The 21,619-nt window shown below is 37.3% G+C and overlaps 1 long non-coding RNA gene across 1 annotated transcript in view; it reads right to left on the bottom strand.

Annotated features, from left to right (window-relative positions):
* LOC110257033 (uncharacterized) overlaps nucleotides 1-21,619 on the bottom strand; it is a 499,783-nt gene that overhangs the window by 449,513 nt on the left and 28,651 nt on the right. Inside the window, exons 2-3 of the long non-coding RNA XR_002339189.2 lie at nucleotides 6,194-6,308; nucleotides 5,216-5,336 (exon numbers count right to left, since the gene is read on the bottom strand). This is a non-coding gene — a long non-coding RNA (uncharacterized LOC110257033). The remainder of the gene's footprint in view (nucleotides 1-5,215; nucleotides 5,337-6,193; nucleotides 6,309-21,619) is intronic.

Raw genomic sequence — 21,619 nt, 5'->3', positions numbered from 1 at the left:
AGTTATTTCAGAGAGTGCTAAAAGCAATCAAAACTTAAAATGGGGAAGAGATGAGGATCTTGCTTTTGGTCAAGGTTCAGGGAGAATCTCCATCAGAGGTGACTTTAGAATTGAGACCAGAATGGAGAGGCTGCACTTGGTAGGGGAAGATTGGAGAGCAGAGTTTCAAGGCAGAGAGAATAAGTAGGAGAGACTAGGGATGGGCGATGTGAGCACAGCTGCAGAAAGTAATGAAGGACCTTATGACTGGTGGCCACTTAGAAAAGAAGAACACGATGTGCACTGAAGTCAGAAAACTCTCAGGGATTCAATCATGTTGGGGCTAGTTGATCATGGAGAGTGTTTGGCCTTTGTTTCTTGTTCAGTTATACTCTGCTGGAAGGTTTCATCCTGCAAGTAACACGATTTTATTTATTTTGTACTTCAAAAAATATCCCTAGCTACGTATAGAAAAGGCCAGCACTGGTAGGGAAAAATACCTTTTTCATGTGTAATTTTCATTTTCCTATGAACTTTCTCAGTGAGAAAAGATAGTATGTTGAATTACTATCATAGCTCTACACATCTTGCTTTTCATGCTTTAAAAGGCACAGTTTTACAATTTTATTCATGTGCACCAGAAATATAAAAATTTTTAATTGAACATTCATTTTTGTCTGTAAGGCATCCAATACTTTAGAACTAACCTAAGTTCCTCAGAATGTGGGGGAAAAAATAATGAAAATTACTCCAGTCCAAGGATATTAGTTTTAAGAGAAGTATTCCTAAATCTTGGTTTACTTCAGTCTTTTTCAGTGAAATTGCACATCAACTTTGGCGAATTACAATGGGTAAAATCATCAATATTTTACTTCTTACTCCTCCTAAAAAACTAAAACATGATGGGGTAAAATAAATTTAAAACCTAAACTGCAATGTTGTATTAAATTCAGTTTTGTCAGTTAGTAGATATTTTTTATCCTACAACAACAGATGCGACTAAAAAAATTGATCTTGTTGACATTGCTACCCTTGTATGGAAAGAAATCTATATTAACAATATAATTTACCATAGCACATTCTGGCAAGGAAATTGTTACCATTCATAAAGTCAGGCTGAATTTGTTCTCCATTGTAGTGTCACAGCGTACTTCTGATGGAAAACATTTTTATCTGCAACTGGCTAAGTCATTTATCTTAGTGAGACATCATAGGCAGTAGATGGCATCAGCAAGTAGATATAGGAAAACTGCCATCATTAATTATACTGAGGGCTGGAATTGGGGTCACTGAGCTTTCAGTGACAGACTCACAAAGAAGGTAATACAACGTGTGACTCAAACACAATTAAGTGTAATATATTGTTAATGTATTTTTAGTCACCTCTTTAAGTGCAGGATTAACTCTAAGTCTTCATGCTGGTGACTAGTGTCCAATCAAATTAGGGGAGTTTGATTTGGATTTAATATTGTCCCTGCATTTGAGCTTCCTGACAAGTTTCATGACAATTAGCCATGTGTTATGGGTAACTTTAGCCAGGATCTATATACAAAAAAATAAAGTGGAAGGCTGAAACAATACTAATAGCTTTTCTCCCATGTTTTGATTGACTGGATGATTAAAATTTCAAGAGAAATTTTCAGAGAAACAAGTTTTGATTTTTTGAAAAATTTTCTGTAACGTTTATTTGTAATGAACCTGACTGGTATTCATGAGGAGCAGGTTCAATCCCTGACCTTGCTCAGCGTTAAGGATCCAGCGTTGCCGTGAGCTGTAGTGTAGGTCGCAGATGTGGTTTGAATTCTGCATTGCTATAGCTGTGGTGTAGGCTGGCAGCTGCAGCTCCAATTCAACCCATGGCCTGGGAACTTCCATAAGCTCTGGGTGCAGCCCTAAAAAGACACGCACACTCAAAAATACAGTTATGTAATAGCATCGTCATTTTGACAAATGGGACATACTTCCAGAACAGAAAATGGAATAAATAAGATTGTAGGAAAAATGTGCAGGGTGTTTTGTCCTTGGCATAAGATATTCAAATATATCTGACTGAAATAACTACTAATCAATATTAATTTAGTTATTTTTGTATTTATCTATTGGCCTTTATACTTTCTGTTGTAAAATTTGCAGTTTTTAAATACATTTCTACATATGTTCTTCCATATTTATTGTAGTTTGCATCTCTCTAGCCTCTGGTTAGAAATAGCCTTCTTTCTATTTGATGACTTCTATAGCATTTTGCTTTTCTATCTTTTCCACTTATACTCATTCATCTCTAAGATTTTGAGTGTATTAGCACTGAAGTTTAATTTTGGCCTAATTATCTATTTTTTTTCTTCTCTAAAATTACTTCAGGAGTTCCTGCTGTGGCACAGTGGATAAATGATCTGGCACTGTCTAAGTGGCAGTGCAAGTTCAAACCCCAGCCCTGCACAGTGGTTTAAGGATTCAGCTGTGGTGTAGGTTGCAGGTGTGGCTTGGATTTAACCCCTGGCCCAGGAAACTACCATACACTGTGGATATGGCTTAAAAAAAAAAAAATTACTCCAGTGTATCTACTAAAGTTTGTCAGAACTTTTACACACTGATTTGTCTCTTTTCACCTTTCTTAAGTTAAAAAAAAATCCTTATACAGTAATAGTTATCACTCATTCAGAGAATTCCTTGATTATACGTATCAATGATCAAAAATGCACATACCTGTTACAAATTATGTTTTTTAACTGGATTAAATTTAAAATATTTTACAATACTTAAATTTGCTTTTGATAGAAATTCTAAGTTTACATTCAAAAAGATAAAAGTGATAAATCACTCAGAGATGTGTATGGTTCTTAGAAACACTATTTACCTGTCACCTATCAATATTCACATTTATGTTATTATAAGTGTGTGTTTGCTTGTATGATTTCGTGTATTTTAAGTCATGAGTGGATTTGGGGGAATTTGTTGGTTTGAGAAAGCCACAATTCACCAAAGACTGAGAAAAATAGTGAAAAGCATATGTATTTTTTTCCTACTCTTTCCCTCATTTTGCTACTGGCTTATAAATATAGCCTAGTATTGGGGTGGTGGCATCCCAGCGCCCTGTCTCAAAGTGGTCTTCACACTGTCAAAAACGAAACAGCACACTTCCTTTGGCTCAAAGAAAACTACAGGTAAAAATTACTCACATTGTGAAGGCAAGCTCTTTGCAGATACAACCCTTTCCATCCAGACTGAAGTTCCTCATCTTCTATATCCATTAAAAGATGGATGAAATATGAAGAAAGAAATACTCCCTGATCATGTTATTATGTGTATACTACTTCTAGGACATGATCATCTAGTGATCCTTCCATGGGAATATTCTTAGTGAATATTATCTTATGTAATCCTCACAGTAGTCCTATGAGGAAGGGAGACATGATACATTATTACAGATGAGGAGGCTGATACTCACAGAGGTTGACTTTTGCCAAAGGCTACAAACTAGAAAGGGGCAGTTTCTCACTAAGAATTCCGTGTGTTCTGCCTTTAAATTCCACATTCTCTCTTCCACATGATGCAGCTCCTAAAGCTAGTAGCACAACTAGCAACACCCAAAAGAACAATGAACTACTGGCTTCTGTTATTCTGCTCTGTAAAATTTTTTGGCCAGATTATACAGCATCAGTTGTTGCTTTAAAAAAAGAAAAAAAGTTACATTGTGAATCAGTCTTGTACCCATTAAAGTAAGGGGTTTTATATATATATGTATACACACACACACACACATATATAACAACTTACATATATATATATATATACACACACACATATATATGTAAATTTCTAAAGTTTCCATACCTTATCCAGTGGCCTACCCCAAAAGCTTCAAATTCCACAAATCTTAATGCATTAATTCATTTTAGGCATTTCTGTCTCATATTTCAAGTTGCAAAAATCTCTGGAACAAGTAGGGCACTGAAATTGGTGTCACCTAAGTTTCCTACATAACTGGAAAGGCAAGCAATATAGAAGTACTGGGGAAATGGAAGTGGGAGAAAGAGGGGAATGAAGGAAGATACCTATAAAGAGCCTTTTCCATTTCACTATTTCTTTATATTATACTTTGCCCATAAATCAAGAGATTATTGTATTAGTTAGAAACATAAATAGCACCATAACTATTTAAAAAGGCACTGATAATGGTTCCATACAGATTTTAAAGGAAAATAGTGGTGTTCTGGGAGCTGTTTTTAACATTTCAGGCTAGCATCATGTTCAACCACTTCTCCCCATAGTGATTTTTTAGTGCCTATGAAGAAGCAGGATTCTGACAGGGGCAGTGCCCAACTGACTCAGAATAACAAATATCATATTTTTGGCTCATATGCATGGCCTCTGCTTTGATGATGCCATCTGCAGAGAAATAAATCATCATAAAGTTGACTGAGTGTGTCCTATGTACATCTGCTTGACTGTGTTTGATGTAATTGACTGACAACAATAAAAAGAAATTAGAGAAAAGAAGCATCAGTATTGTCAAGTGAGTGGCACCTTACCCTCAGCTTCCAAAGGATGGTTAGGATACAGACAGGCTGAGAGAAAAGAAGAAGCTATCCAAAAAGAGTAGGGACAGAAAGAATGCAGCCACACAGCATCTGTGTCTGTGTTTGGAGGAGGTTGCGTGTTGTAGAAGGAAAAAAGGAGAGGTGTTTTGCAAAGTTAAAAGATTAGTCCGACTAAAATAGTTCACATGTTGCTAACTAATAAGAGATCATTTTAAAACTGTAGAATTCAGTGAAGTTATTGAATACCATAATTCAGATTTATTTTTCAATTGCATCTGACATCTCAGCACAGTAGGACTTATTGCACACCAAGAAAGATTTAATTATGTTTAAGTGAGCATTCTTTATAGGCTGTGGCTTTCATGCTTGTTCCTCTTCTGTATATTATAATAGATATTTAGTATTGCATAACAGAAAGTCACACCAGGACACTCTACAGCAAAATTTTGAGGTGTTTCTGGAAGGATTATATAAGAGAAAGGAAGAATATGTTGAAAATAGGTGAACACATATCTGTTATGAGTCAAGTACATGTTACTCTAATCCTTACACGCAATGACCTATAACATCCACACGTTTTAACGTTTAATTGCCCATGTTAAAAAAAAGAGTGGAAACAATGAGCCAGAGTTTGTCTGATGGTCTGTTTGGATTTATTGCCTGTGTATCTCTCTCCTGCTTAAAGACTCATTACTTACCAGATATGTTGAGTTCTTAACATTCTCTTGTTAATCCCTTCAATCACTTTTGAAACTTTCATTCTGCCTTTCTAACTTGAGTGCCCTGGATGTGTGGTCTTGTCCTTTGGATAGCATTGTTCTGAAAAGAGAGAGAGAGGAATTTTTAAAAATTCTCCTGTAGGATTTTGTGAATAGCATCAATCTAAAAAGAAAAAAGCCTATATGCCTCTTATACATGTTGAATTCCTACCTTTGAATCATTCCAATCTTAGAAACTTGTATACTTTAAACTCTGTCTTATAAATGTTCAGGGCATAGTACTTAATCACTGTAGGGTGGCAGACTGTATCACCCCCAAATATGCCACTTTAGCATAAAAGTTATTTTGAGTTGAAATCAATTGAGAAGAATTAGATACAAAAAAGTTATCTGCCCTCCCACTATTTCTCTAAAAGTAGGACATACTTTTAGAGAAATAGCAACAAAGGTGTCTCTCCTCCCCTCTCTAATAGGAAGGACAAAATTTAATCACTAGCGGTAGTTGGTATCTCTTAATCCATACCCCTAATTTGCCCCTCCCCCCCTTAATAGATAAGCAACAAGGATATGTTGTACAACATGGGGAAGTATAGACATTATCTTGCAATAACTTTTAATGGAGCATTATCTGTAAAAATATTAAACCACTACATTCTACACCTCAAACTAACATAATATTATAACTATATTCAATTAAAAAAAACTCTACTTCAATTAAAAAAAAAGTTAATAAAGAAAACTTTAGACTCTAACAGCCTGGAGACAGCATCAGAGGAATCTACACAATGTTTACTAATTAGACTTTTTCTACCTTTAGTTTTTCATATGTTTACCCTTCCACAATTTCTACAATTTCCTGACTTTACACATTCAGGTGCTCTCCACTTATCTATAAATACATTATTTCTTTGTTAAAATGCTGTATAAGTACAAATTTTAACCAAATCTTTGAGTTACCTTCAGGTACTCCCATGTGCCACATATACGATGTACCCGTTAAACTTCTTTTCCCATTGTTTTCTTGTTAACTTGTTTTTGGCCAGTCTAAATTACAGGGCCCCAGCTAGAGAACCTAAGATGGGAAGAAGAAGAGACTTTCACTTAATTCCAAAATTCAGTGAGTTTCTGTGCAAATATTGGTGGCTATATAATTTTATTCTATGCCTAGTCATACTACTCAGTATGAGAACCTTGAGTGCCATCCATACAATGCTGGACAAATTCTCTGTGCACCCAGCCTTACCATATGGTGTGGCTCTAAAGATGGATAGGAGCAATGAACCTAGTGAGCTCCGGTGCAGTGAGTAGAATGGGAATGACAGATAGCATGACAAATAGAAGAAACAACCAATTAATCAGTCAGCATTGATATATGGTGTTCCTACTAGTCCATGCCTGGCATCAAAAGAGATAACACAGGCCTTGCCTTAGAAGGTCCAATTTGGAGACCCAATATTTATTTCAACATTTCCACAAATTATTTATTCCAATATTCTAAAATTCTAATAGTTATTAAATAATGAAAATTATAAGAGCCAATGGTTAAATAAAATAATTAAATATTAATGTTATATGGACTCATTTGGACTGAAATATTTAGGGAATGGTTTTTTTTTTTGGTAGGACTTTGTAGTAAGATTTAAGATGAGGGAATTTCAGAAACAAATATGTAAGGTACTGTAAGAAGTGGGAATCAATCAAGCAGAGAAAGTGAAGAAAGACTAAAAGTGGCATAGTCTGAAAATAGTGAGATTTCACTTAAGAGAAGATTTCATCAAGACAGAGCCAGAAGTAACAGACAACCAGCTCTTAAGCAGTTGGAAATGTTGTGATTCACTCAGCACAGGCAAAGGGATCAAAGAATAAAAGGTTTTGAAAAATTTTTGAAATATTAAAACAGCTTTAAAATCGTGTTTCTTACTGATGGTCTGTTGACAGTATGAACATAAGAGATGTCCAAATAATACCAGAGAATTACTGTCTGGGCAGAATGAAATATGCCACTTTAAAAGTCAAACTGTGTTGTTTTGTTTTGTTTTTTTCCCCCCTGAATATGTTCTGACATTGGAGATTTAGAATAATTAATTTCCCTCGCTGGTAGAGAACTATACACTGAATACTGAATTTAAGATCTATCATTTGCTTGAGCTACATTATAATAGTTTAATTTTTAAAATAATAACACTGAAGTAGTTTTCAAACAGGAGCTAGAAAATAGACTGTAACACAGATTAGAAGAAAGTGCAGTACATTTCTTCAGGGAAGAAAGCAGGTGCCTTTGATGTTTATGTATTTTAAATGTAAATTTTTTTCTTTTAAGAGAAAGTATTATATTGAATACTGATGTAAAGGGATTATATGTTTCTGTTTTATTTTTCTGAGTTGTAAAACTCATTTTCTTCCTCTAATGAGAGTTGCATGAAATATTTCACAATGTTTGTAACAAATCTGGCCTTTAAGGAAGCAGAATTATACAAACTATAGCTGGGATTTTTCTATTTCCCTATGCAATTTCTTTTTTTTGTAACATTTTATGTAGGCTTAATATGATTTTATCTACAGAAGCATTTAGCTATGTTTTAAATAGTAAGGAAAATACCAAGAATTGAAATTGAACAAAGAATTCAAAGTGAGTTACCAGAATAAAGAGTCTGTAAATAATGAATTTTAGAAGTAAGATCAAATTCTCACTGTATAGAGTGCATATTGAAACAATTTCACGTAGTGACTTAGTAATCAAGACTTCTCAGTAACACTGTCTATGATTATCTTTATTTAAGAGTAGTATGGATATTACATGTAAAAAACTCTGGAGAGGGCTCTTTTGAAATTGATGGCCAATATAACTATAACTCAGAGGCCTTTACACAAACTCTGAAATAAAGAATAAGCCCAACGGTATAAGAACAAGTTGCTTTCAATCACAGTTTGAAGTTAAAGCATTTTAGGGCCAGAGTAAATATCTATAATTACAAGAATGTGCTGAAGAATGGTATGTGATTTTTTTCTGGAACTATTTCCGAAGTAGATAAACGAGGCATGATGTTGGTACATTTTCACTGGTTATATTTTCAATAGATCCTTTGTAATGAACACAGGGTGGCTTGGGAGAAGAAAAACTGATAGATCTGGAAATGTACATCTAGAACGACCTCTCTATGCAGTGATGAACAAAGGAAGTAGTTGAATTCATCAGTGTAGTACATCCATGGAAAATGGACAAATCATGTATTGTTACTGTTAGAGAAAGAGCTGAAATTCCGCAAACATCAAGTAAAAATGTAATAACACAAAAGAAATTCTGGGAAAATGATGCCTGAATGGATACTCTGGCCATCCAACCCTCAATTCCAATCATGTAACTCTTACATGAAGAACTACTGAATAGATTATCAAATTCTCAGGCTTTGTTGGGTACTTAGGGATGAGGAAGTAACTAAGCATACCGGAAATAACTAAGCGTACCCCTAGCTAAACTTCAAGTTCAGGATAGCTCTATTACTGTTCAAAGCTGGTTTGAGTGTAGAGGCAGTGGGCTCCTAACCCCTTCACTATATCAAATATACCTCCCCACAATAAAAACATAGGCTTTTACATTTTTTGAACTAAACCTTGTTCTGATAAGCTGATTACATGAGTGAGCCACACAGAATGCAACTTTCTCACAGATGATCAGTCCTGAAATACAGAAAACTCAGAAGCAGCTGGGGCAAAACAGTAACTCAAGCTGAAGTTTCTCTATATGAAAGCTTAAGGCCAGAGAAACAGACCTCCTTCCCTCAAACTCAATCCCAAACTGGGATCTGGAAAGAAAGAGAAGCTATACACAGAAAGTTTATCTTCTCTTGGCCAGAAAGATGCCTGGAGGCAGAGTGTAGATAGCCATGGGTTGAGAATTAAACTCAGGTTTTTGGAGAAAGCTTGACCTGCAGAAATCCATAGACCGCTGGGAAGAAGGGTGACATCTGGACAGGTGTGTAGTGTTGGAGTATTCTAGCCTTGGAAGAAATGCTGGAGCATCATACCATTGGACATACTTTGTCTAGATTTCAGAGAAGAGCACATTTTTTAATGAAGGTGACTATCAAGTATGAAGTGTTATCGGTGGAGATTTGGCAGAGGGACACACTGCAGGTAGTGTATCACCACTGCTCAGCTGCAGCTACTGCAGCCCCTCCCACTTGTAATCCTCAAAACAGCTCAATAGCTTGATTTGACTAATGAAGGCAAATGAACCCAAGAGTATATACATATACTTAAGGAAATTTAGCACATAGCACAGAATAGTCAGGAAAACAATTCAAACAGTAGTTTCTTCTAGTGAATTTGAATTTAAACCTAACTATGAAATTGAATCAAGGAGAAACTGGTGACACCTGTTAACAGAAATTAAAAGTTTACTGAAACCATTCTGTTTCTGTTAACAACTGAAATTAGTGCAATTAGATCATAAGAAGGCTTTTAGGTATGAAAACATAATTTTTGAATTGAAAAAATATTAGACATACTGAAAAAGTAGATGGTGACTGCTAAAAATACCCTGCCCCCTGTGCAGGGCAGTGGCAGCAACCCAGCCCGGAACATGGCAGTGGTGGCGCACAGCTTCAGGCAGAACAGGAGGCCCAGTCGGCCAAGGAGGTGCGCGTCATGGGCTTTAAGCTCGTGGAGATGTAAACGGTTTACATCACCAAGGTCACTGATGGCAGTCATAAGTGGTCAGTCAAGCACTGCTACAATGATTTCCATGACCTACATGAAAAACTTGTTGCAGAGAAGACTGATAAAAGTCTGCTTCCGCCCAAAAAGATAATTGGGAAAAACTTGAGGATCTTGGTGGAAAAGAAGAAGGATCTGGAGGTCTATCTCCAGACACACCTTCCCTGACATGGCTCCCTGAGTGCTGGCCTACTTCTTGCATTTTCACTTCTATGAGATTAATGGCATCACTGCAGCACTGGCTGAGGAGCTCTTTGAAAAAGGAGAACTGCTCCTGGGGGCCGGTGAGGTCTTTGCCATCCCCCTGCAGCTCTGTGAGGACACTGAGAAGCTGCAGCAGGAAAAGCCCACGTGCACCAGTGAGGATGCCAAGACTGACCTGGGGAACATCCTGGACTTCACCTGTCACCTTAAATACCTTAAGGTTTCTGGCACAGAGGACCTTTTGGGACCACCAACATTCAGGAGGAGCACCTGCCTTTTGATCTGTCAATATTCAAGTCTCTTCATCAATTGAAGATAAGTCACTGTGATGCCAAGCACATCCAGGGGCTAGTCTCATCAGAACACACCTTAGCCACAATGAGCATCCATGTCTCGGCAACCTCCATCAAGGAAGTCCTTGTTCCTGAAGCCTTAGAATATGATGAGTGGGAGCCAGCAGAGGAAGTCCTAGAGGGCCCTGTGACTGCCATCATCCCCACATGGAAGATGCTGACCACTCTGGACTTGAGTCACAACAGCATCTCTGAGATCAATGCATTTTTGACACATATTCCAAAGATTGAGTTCCTGGATCTGAGTCACAATGGCGTGTTGGTCATGGATAATCTGCAGCACCTGTATAACTTTGTGCACCTGGACCTGTCCTACAACAAGCTCTGCGTGGCCTGCACAAGCTCTACACTCTGGTCAACTTGGATCTCAGCAACAACAGAATTAAACAGATGGAGGAGTTCAGGAGCATCGGCAGCCTCCAGTGTCTGGAGCACGTGGCTCTGCTGGACAATCCTCTAAGCACCATCCCTGACACCACACCAAGGTGCTGGTTCAGTTTGGAGAGTGGCTTCTGAGGTCTCTCTGGACAATACAGTGACCACAGAGAAGGAGTTGGATACATTGGAAGTGCTAAAAGCGATTCAGAAAGCCAAGGAGTTCAAGTCCAAACTAAGCAACACTGAAAAGAAGGTCAGTGAGGATTCCAAGCTCTCTGCTGCCCCCTGCATCAGACCCAGTGGCTCTACTCCCCACCGTGGCTCCCACCTCTGCCTCCCTGCCCCAGCCCATTCTCTCCAATCAAAGCAGCCGCAGACACGAGTAAGTGAGGCGGGTCCCATGAATATCACTGGTTGTCCCTCATGGAAAAGGGGAGGGTGTGCTATCCTGAGTGGAGCCGAGGCTCAGGACACACACGAAAGAACGCTGCCCACCTGGGCTCCTGGAGACAGAGAACTTGGTGTGAGGTCTTGGGGAAACAATTTGACCCTATGTTTCAAGAGCCAGAGAAACATTCCCTCCCCTGGACCTGATAACCCCGCTGGTGGAAATTTTATCTTAGCAGAAGATAAGGGGAAGTGGGAAGTGAAAAGCTCACTGCAGCACTACTTATGCTACCAAAACAAGGGATGTGACAAACATCAGAGCATGTGATTAAGAGGTGGTCTGAAGTACGCTACAGCCAACACACCCAAGAGAGGAAGGCTGGTTGAGAAGGGAGGAGCACGGGGTTAAGGCGGAGAGGCTGCCTCAGGGCAGCACCCCAAGGTTCTAACTGTGAGGCAGGAGTGAGACTTCCTGAGAACAGACGATGACATTAGTGCTGGAGTAGTCATCTGATTGCTTTCGTAACACTCTTGACCGAGAAATCTAGGTTTTATTTTTTTACGTTAAAGGGAAGGGGGTTGTGTCACTTTGAAGACACTTCCCTGACCCTATCTCCTGCTGCAGGATCAGAGCCCTCCAGGGGCCCAGCAGCCCCACACTGCCCGTCACAGCACTTGGAGGCCTGCAAGGGAACCGCATGACAAAGCTCTGGGGACAGCGAGGCACAGCTGGTCCCAGAGGCCAGGAACCCACCGATTCTCAGTCAGCGTTTGTTTGTGGAGGGGTGAGTGAGTGTGTGCGTGGACCAGCCATCTGCAGGCGCCACACGAGGCATCTGCCCCCAAAGCTGCAGCTGCACGAGCCAGACCCAGGCCTCAGCCCCCCTTCCTCACTGTTCCTGCTCCCGGGGACATGCCACAGAGTGGCTCACTATAGTCTTCCCCTTTCCTGCTCCTGGACATTTAGACATTGTCTCCAGATTTAATAAAGCTGCAGTGGACAGCAAAATAAATAAATAAATAAATAAATAAATAAATAAATAAATAAGTATCCTGAAGTTTTGAAACGTAGAAATGCGAAGAGACTGACGAAGAACTTGTAAGACATATCCAGGAAATATAGGAATTAAAGAAAAAGGAAACATGAGTGGTTGGGGAGAGAAATAACTCAAGAAATGATGAAGAAGAATTTCCCCATGCCATGTACACATGCACGTATGTGGACATGAACACACACACATAGAAATGTTTTGGCCAAATTGCTGAATTCTAAAAGTAGAAAAAAAAAAAAATCTAACAAGGTTCCGTATAAAAGGAATAAGGTTTTCTTGGGTTTTTTTTGCTTGTTTGTTTGTTTTTTACAAAAGAAAATCAATTAGACAGCTCAGTATCATTCACCTACCAGAAAAAGAAGCATATTTGTTGATATGCAATTATTCAAAACCAAATTATTCTATACCCATAACAGGAGATACTTCAGACTATACATAAAACCAAAAAACAAATGGAAGAGAATCATTATCATTATGGAAGATGATGGGCAAGAGAGTTCCATCAAGCAAGAAAAATGAGTTTTGTTATTCTTGTCTTGCACTATATGTGCATGTTTTATACCAAGGGCATATTGCTCTCATTTCACTGGCATTTGTATTGTCATTATCATGGTTTTACTCAACTACTTCAGAGTAAGAATGGGTTTCTGGATTAATTTCTATTATTAGCCATAATTGCCAGAATAATGAGAAACGATACAAAGTGCAAGAAGAATGCACATATCCTAAGGTTCCTGTTTTTAGACGGAAACTTCAACTTGGGTGGATTTGTGATTATCTCTCTTTGGAAACAGGGTACCTGTGGTTCAGTTGCATGTGGAATTGGATCTATGGGCACAGGAATAGAATTATGTATTTAGAAGGAAAGATTGGGGATACTGGAAGTGAAATTGTAGAATATAGTAGGTATATTGTTTTGTCATCTTACATTAGGGAGCAATAAAGTCCTATTATATATTAATTCTCTACTTAATTGTGTTGAACCTGGAGTTACTATATCTATGGATTTTTTTGTGTGTTTCTACCTTTTTACTACAAAGATTTTAACTGATACTTCTTTTATATTCATATCTTCTTGTTTCAATTTTCATGCGTTTTACTTATTAAATAATTGAAAAATACATATTCCTACTATAATTTTATGCAGAGTACATTTATTACAAGTATTTAATCATTATGTCTTGCTTAGTGCTATACTAAATACAGTATACAGACTTACTTTGAGAATTTCATGTGATTATTTATACTTTCTGCCTCCTCCACTTGAATTACCTTACCAAATCATGTCCGCCCGCTCACCCTTCTCTTTTTTTCTAAAGCAGCAGTCATAGTTTAGTAGCCCAACTTGTAATGGGTACTTTTGTTTTCTACAGGAGTCCAACTTGTAGCCTTTCTTGTTCTCATCTAGATCCAAAGCCCTGCAGGGATAACTTCAGCCCAACTCACTTCTTTTATTTTGTTGTTGTTGTTTTTCTATTTATTGACAGAAATATTTGTATTTTTATTTACTTTTTGATTCCAGTTAGGACTCTTTTATTTTTCTCTTTTATTATAGTATCTATTAGTGTGGATTTGGGGGTTTCTATTGCAGGAGTATTTCCTTTTTCTTTCTCTCTCACATACACAATTTTATTTCCTTTGGTGATTCCTAATCCAAGTTCATTACCCCTATAAACACCTATTCTTTTATTCATAATTGGCATCCTTTCCAAATCACCATCCATAACTTATTCACATCCAAGTAGATTTTCAATAATATATAGTTTGTGTCTATGTGTTGTATTCTCATAAACTGCATTATGCAATACAGCTCATTGTGTAATACATCTCAAGAAAATGTCATAATTTTGGTTTTTACTGAACATTTCACTTTTGATATCTATCTTTGTTGATATAGATAAATCTTGCACTTCTACTGTTACATAGGATTCCATCTTATGCATATCACACATTTTGTCTATAATTTCCATTCCTTGACAGAATTTCTAAATCCTTGCTAAACAAAGCATGCTAAGCTATTATACATTTTTTTTTTGTAAATGTTTCTACAGGAGCTAGAGCTTATTTCCAGCTGAACAGGAAGAGCTGTACTTTTATCTCAGAAGATGCCTGGATGTCTGATCTTTAACCTGCCAAGACAAGGCCTATTTCAATAAATTGCAAAAATAAGGTTTCTATAATGGCTTTATTAGACCTAAGAGCATAGGACATCCCTCTTTTCCTTATTCCTCCAACTCTAGGTATTATCTGAATTTTTAATTTCTGTCACTATGATTGATATACAAAAGTAGCTTAGCATTCCTTTAACATGCACTTCTCTGATTCCTAAAATATTTGTGCATCTCTTCAGAATGTATTAGCTATTCAGATATTCCCTTTGTGAATGTCATATTTTAATCCTTTGCCTCTTTTTTCAATTTTTTTTCATTTTTTTCTGAGAACTTCCTTAAATATTCTTGATATTGATCTTTTCCTAACTTGTCACTTCTTGGTTAGCAGGATTTATTACATCTTACTTCAGTTTCCTCCTCTGTAAAGTGAAATAGTATTTATCACTCTTTTTTTTTTCCTCAAAATGATTAAACAAGATAATACAGATGAAACACTAGTACAATACTCAACACATAGTTAGGATTAAATACATGCTAGTTATTTCTCAAGCCTTTTTCAAACTGAACTCATACTTTTTAGGGACCTATATACACATATAAAATTAAATTTAATTTCAATCTAAATTGAAATTGAATAATTTGTCCCATCCTATATTTAATTTCTCACCAAAGTTTCAAAGACACAAGAAGCTGAGAATGCAGACTATGTTAGATAGATGGAGGAGGATGTGGCTAGAAAATCAGGAGCCATTACTCTGTTCTTGAACTCACATTAGCATGGCACTCCTGCCTGTGTGGGAAGCAGACCTTGCCCCTATAGCTGACCTACTTTGTGCAGCAAGCAACTGACCTGCTGATGATGAAGGAACTCACATCTTTTCATTTGAGCACAAATGTATCCACTGAATCCATATATTTATATTTTCAAAACTGTATCATTTTCATCACTATTACTCTTAACCTAGTGCATGATCTGTCACCCAAGAGGTCAAACCATTTTGACGAAGGTATCATGAAATACAAAGTCAAAGCTGTATCTTATTTCTTTACTGAAAAACAAACCTGGAAAGGAAAGGAAAATATACACTGCAATGTCATGGTAGAAAATTGAATCATTCATAAATTTATGAGGCAAAATACGTTTTCTAAAATCTATATTATAGATATTGGCAAATAGAGTTAGATATGAGAAACAATGGGGCAAGTGGAATGTTCTTAAAAAGAGCATGGAGTTTTCTCTTAGTAGAAAATTAGTTACTAAGTTTAGTTACTAAACAAATTCTATGAACTTTGAAAACATTTCAGAACGTCTCAGGAAACAATCATTAAAGTAAATTGTTAGTGTTTGATATATTCCTAGTCCAGTGCCCTTTTGTGGTTCCTTTGATCAATAATTCTGTTCTTGGCCAGGTTCTTTACTAGCAAGAAGTTCTGGGCAGCATTTTATATTCACTTATCTATATCAGTTTTGTCTAAGATGCTCAGCCTAGGTTGGTAAAAACATTCCACCCCTTTTAAAATTAGTTCCCAGAGTACCCTGCTAAGAAGATGAAAAACTGCATCTAGGCATGGAAGAAAGAAGTAGACTCAGGTGGGTGTAGACACTTGTCTGGAATATTCTGACTTTCCAAAGCAGAATCATCATTACCTCTTCCCAGTTTCATGCTCCCGGAGATTTAATAGATCAAATGTAAATATGAAATAACTACTATTCCTGGAAGATTTTAGACCACTATGGGCTTTTATTACATTAATCAATAAATTTGATTAATTAATCACATGGATTACCAGGTAAAAACCATGTATTTCAAGGACCGTGTATAAATTAGGGCTATCTAAACTCAGCTAATTCTCCTATGTAATTCAATGAGCAAATATACATGTGCTTTTATGCTGTTTGGCTTATTAAGAAGGTATTACACACTATTCAGTAAACCATGGCAACAGGCCCAAGTTTCACAAACACAGTGTTCCTGCTATTGTGTAACTATACTGTAATTAAGATGTAGAGCACACAGAGTAATAATAATAAAAATTGTAGGCATAGATCATAAGTCATGAGAGGGAATCTTTTAATAAGCAAAGACTTTGGGTGAACTCCTAGGCTAAGTGTCAGAGTTGCAAAATATAAGCTATTCATAAAATTTCTTTAGCTGAAAGTGTAAACAATGGAAATGATTGATTCTAACTCTGGATATGTGAGTATATATTCCCCCAACTATCCTTATGATTGATCATAATAAAGGCAATTTCATTTTTGAAAGAGTTGGTAGGGAGGTTATGATAATGAAGAAAGAAGATCTGATAAGGATTATTTTTCTTTGTAGTGCCTCTATGGTTAATTTAATACCTGGTGGGTATTTTTATTAAAGTGATGGCTTCTCAAAGAATATGGAGGAGAGGCAATATGGAGGAAGAGTAAGAGGACTTGCTCAGCCTCTCCCACAAACACATCAAAAAAAAAAACACATCTACATGTAAAATGATTTGCACAGAACATCAGCTGAATGCTGGCAGAACTTAAACCTCCAAAAAGGGCAAGAAACTCTTGACAAAACTGCATAGACCAAAAGAAAAAAAGAGAGAGAGAGAAGAGGAATCAGGAGGGGTTCAACACTCCTGTGAGAGAACTGTGAAGGAGAAAGGGAACCCACACCCTGGGAAGCCGCCTAACCAATGGAAAGATCAGCCGAGTTGGAGGGAACTTCAAGAAGCTGAGAAAAGCTCAGCAGTAGGTCTGAGATCTAAAAAGCAGAGTGAGAGATGCACAGACCATCTAAACCACTGGCACAGACACCACAAACAGATGCTTGGTGGGGGCTGGGTGCTGAGACTTAGGCTACAGAGGTCAGTCCCCAGGAGCGGGCTGGGGTTGGTGGTGTGGAGACAGCCTAAGAGACTAGGGAGCAGTGCTCATGGGGGGGAGGGGGTAATGGTACGCTAAGGGCTGGGTAGTGGAAAGCCATGGTTGAGAGAACCTGGGAGAAGATCCGGACCCACAGGAGAGGCAAGGCACCATGTTGGGAAGGGGAGAGAATGAGGGGCAGGCCACCATAGAAAACACCTTGGGCCCCAGTGTGCACACTTGCCAACTGGATCTCAGAGAGCTGAGTGCTCCTCCCTGGCTGCACCCCGCCCACGTGGATCCAGCCCCTCTGGCATCCTCAGGCGCTCCCAGTGCCCACGCCCCACCCTCACAGAACTGTCCCTGGACTGTGCCAAACTACACTTTGGCTTCCCCAAATTCACAGAAAAAGAAAAACACAAGCACAATGAGAAGCTCAGAAACCTTTCCCAGTCAAAGCAATCAACAATGAAACAGACCTCTGCACTCTGATAGACTCTGAGTTAAAAAGGGAGATAGTGAAAATACTGAGGAATTAAGAGAGGATATGAACAGTAATTCAGATTCCCTCAGAAAGGAGCTAGAAAACATAAGGAGGAGCCAAGATAAACTGGAAAATTCATTTGCAGAGATACAAAGTGAGCTAAAGGGCAATAAAGACCTGAATGAATAATGCAGAGGAACGAATTAGTGACATGAAAGATAGAATAATGGAAATCACCCAAACAGGAGAGCAGACACAAAACCAAATGAAAAAACATGAAAGCAATAGGAGAGACCTATGGGATAATGTGAAGTAGGGCAATCTACACATAATAGGAATCCCAGAAGGAGAAGAAAAAGAAAAGGGGATTGAAAATATATTTGAAGAAATTATGGCTGAAAACTTTCCAAATCTAAAGAATACTGATATCAAGATACAGGAAGCACAGAGGGCCCCACACAAGCTGAACCCAAACAGGCCCACACCAAGACATATTATAATAAAAATGGTAAAAGTTAAAGATAAAGAGAGGATTCTAAAGGCAGCAAGAGAAAGGCAAAGTGTTAATTATAAGGGAACCCCCATAAGAATATCAGCTGATTTCTCCACAGAAACACTACAGGCCAGAAAGGGGTGGCAAGAGATATTTAAAGTGCTAAAAGGAAAAAATATGCAACCTAGAATATTCTATCCAGCAAGAATATCATTTAAAATAGAAGGGGAAATAAAAAATTTCTCCAACAAACAAAAGCTGAAAGAGTACAGCACTACAAAACCCATTCTAAAAGAAATATTGAAAAGGCTTCTTTAAATTTAAAAAAAAAAAAAATGAAGAGCTAGGATGGAGGAAACGACAATTGGAAAGCAATCACTCAAATAAGCCAGCATACGGATTGAAACATGAAGATGTTAATTAAAAAAAAAAAAAAAAAAGGAAGACATCAAAATCATACAACGTGGGTAAGGGAAATAAGAAAAAATAGATTCCTTTTTTCATTTAATGATGTGTTTGAGCCTATATGATTATCAGGTTAAAGTAAGCAGATATAGGAAGGGGTTAACATACTTAAAAAAACAGGGCAACTACAAATCAAAACTGAACATTACATTCACAAAAAAAGAAAAGTACTCAAGTACAAAATAAAGGGAGACCATCCAACCAAAAAAAGAAAAGAAGAAGGGAGAAACATAGAGTCGACTGGAAAACAAGGCTTACAATGGCAATGAATAAATATCTATCAATAGTCACCTTAAATGTCAATGGACTGAACGCTCCAATCAAAAGACACAGAGTGGCAGATTGGATAAAAAAGCAAAGACCTTGTATCTGTTGTCTACAAGAAACTCACCTTAGGGCAAAGGATACATATACAGATTGAAAGTGAGGGGATGGGAAAAGATATTTCACGCCAATGGACAAGACAGGAAAGCAGGAGTTGCAATACTCATATCAGACAAAATAGACTTTAAAACGGAGGCCATAAAGACAGACAAAGAAGGACACTATTCAATGGTTAAAGGATCCATTCAAGAAGAGAATATTATAAGCATCATCTATGCCCCTAATATAGGAGCACCTAGATACCTCCAACAAATACTAACAGACATAAAAGGAGAAATTGATGGGAATACAATCATAGTAGGAGACTTTAACACCACCTTTAAATCAATGGACAGATCCTCTAGACAGAAAATCAATAAAGCAACAGAGATCCTAAAGGAAACAATAGAAAAGTTAGACCTAATCGACATTTTCAGGACATTACATCCAAAAAAGTCAGAATACACATTTTTCTCAAGTGCACATGGACCATTCTCAAGAATTGATCACATATTGGGGCACAAAGCTAACCTCAACAAATTTAAGAGTATTGAAATTTTTTCAAGTATCTTCTCTGACCGCAATGGCATGAAACTAGAAATCAGCCACAGGGAAAGAAATGAGAAAAAAACCTACTACATGTAGACTAAACAACACACTACTAAAAATATCAATGGGTCAATGAGGAAATCAAGAAGGAAATTAAAAAATACCTGAAGACAAATGATAATGAAGACACAACCACTCCAAATCTATGGGACGACACAAAAGCAGTGCTCAGAGGGAAGTTCATAGCAATACAGGCCTTCCTCAAAAAAGAAGAAAAATCTCAAATCGACAACAACCCAACACCTAAATGAATTAGAAAAAGAAGGACAAACAAAACCTAAAGTCGGCAGAAGGAAATCATGAAGATCTAAGAGGAAATTAATAAACTAGAGATTCAAAAAACAATAGAAAAATCACTAAAACCAAGAGCTGGTTCTTTGAAAAGGTAAACAAAATTGACAAACCTCTGGCTAGACTCACCAACAAGAGGAAACAAAAAACCCAAAAAAAACCAAAATCAGAAATGAAAAAGGAGAAATCACAATGGATACTACAGAAGTACAAAAAATCATATGAGAATACTATGAACAATTGTATGCCAGCAAATTTGACAACGTAGAAGAAATGGATAACTTTCTAGAGACTTACACCCTGCCAAAACTGAATAAAGAAGAAATAGATCAGCTGAACAGACCGATCACTAGAAATGAAATTGAAGAGGTCATAAAAACACTCCCTACTAATAAAAGTCCAGGACCAGATGGCTTCACAGGCAAATTCTACCAAACAAAGAGGAACTTATACCCATCCTCCTTAAACTTTTTCAAAAGGTTGAAGAAGAAGGAACACTCCCAAAGACATTCTATGATGCCACCATCACCTTAATTCCAAAACCAGACAAAGATACCACCAAAAAAGAAAACTATAGGCCAAAAGCTTTGGTGAATACAGACACAAAAATTCTCAACAAAATTTACCTAACCGAATTCAACAACGTACCAAAAAGATCATACACCACAATCAGGTGGGATTCATCCCAGGTTCACAAGGATGGTTCAACATATGCAAATCAATCAACGTCATACACCACATTCACAAAAGAAAAGTCAAAAAATACATGATCATCTCAAGAGATGCAGAAAAGGCATTTGACAAAGTCCAACATTCATTCATGATCAAAACTCTTAACAAAGTGGGTACAGAGGGAACATTCCTTAACATAATTAAAGCCATTCATGACAAATCCACAGCAAATATAATACTCAATGGAGAAAAACTGAAAACCTTCCCACTAAAGTCTGGAACAAGACAGGGATGCCCACTCTCACGGTGTTATTCAACAGAGTATTGGAAGTCCTAGCCACAGCAATTAGACAAACAAAAGAAATAAAAGGCATCCAAATAGGAAGAGAAGAGGTGAAACTGTCACTCTCTGCAGATGACATGATACTATATCTAGAAAACCTTAAGGACTCAACCCCCAAACGACTCAAACTGATCAACAAATTCAGCAAAGTAGCAGGATATAAGATTAACATTCAGAAACCAGTTGCATTTCTGTATACTAACAATGAAATAGTAGAAAAGGAATACAAAAATACAATACCTTTTAAAATTGCACCCCAAAAAATCAAATATCTGGGAATACACCTGACCAAGAAGGTAAAGGACTTATATATTGAGAACTGTAAAACATTAATCAAGGAAATTAAAGAAGATGTAAAGAAATGGAAAGATAGTCCATTCTCCTGGGTTGGAAAAATTAATATTGTAAAAATGGCCATACTACCCAAAGCAATCTACAGATTCAATGCAATCCCTATCCAATTACCCATGACATTTTCCACAGAACTAGAACAAACAATCCAAAATTTTATATGGAACCACAAAAGACCCAGAATTGCCAAAGCAATTCTGAGGAACAAAAACTGCTGAGACCAGCTCTGCAGGTGAGGGCTTAAGAATAGGTGCTGTGGAACATAA

This window comes from Sus scrofa, chromosome 15 (assembly GCF_054392235.1).
Source record: "Sus scrofa isolate SSC_HxYL_T2T_F1_AM1 chromosome 15, Sscrofa_HxYL_maternal_Yorkshire_Landrace_v2.0, whole genome shotgun sequence".
Classification (NCBI taxonomy): Eukaryota; Metazoa; Chordata; class Mammalia; order Artiodactyla; family Suidae; genus Sus; species Sus scrofa.
This window is presented reverse-complemented; position numbering and strand designations above follow the sequence as displayed.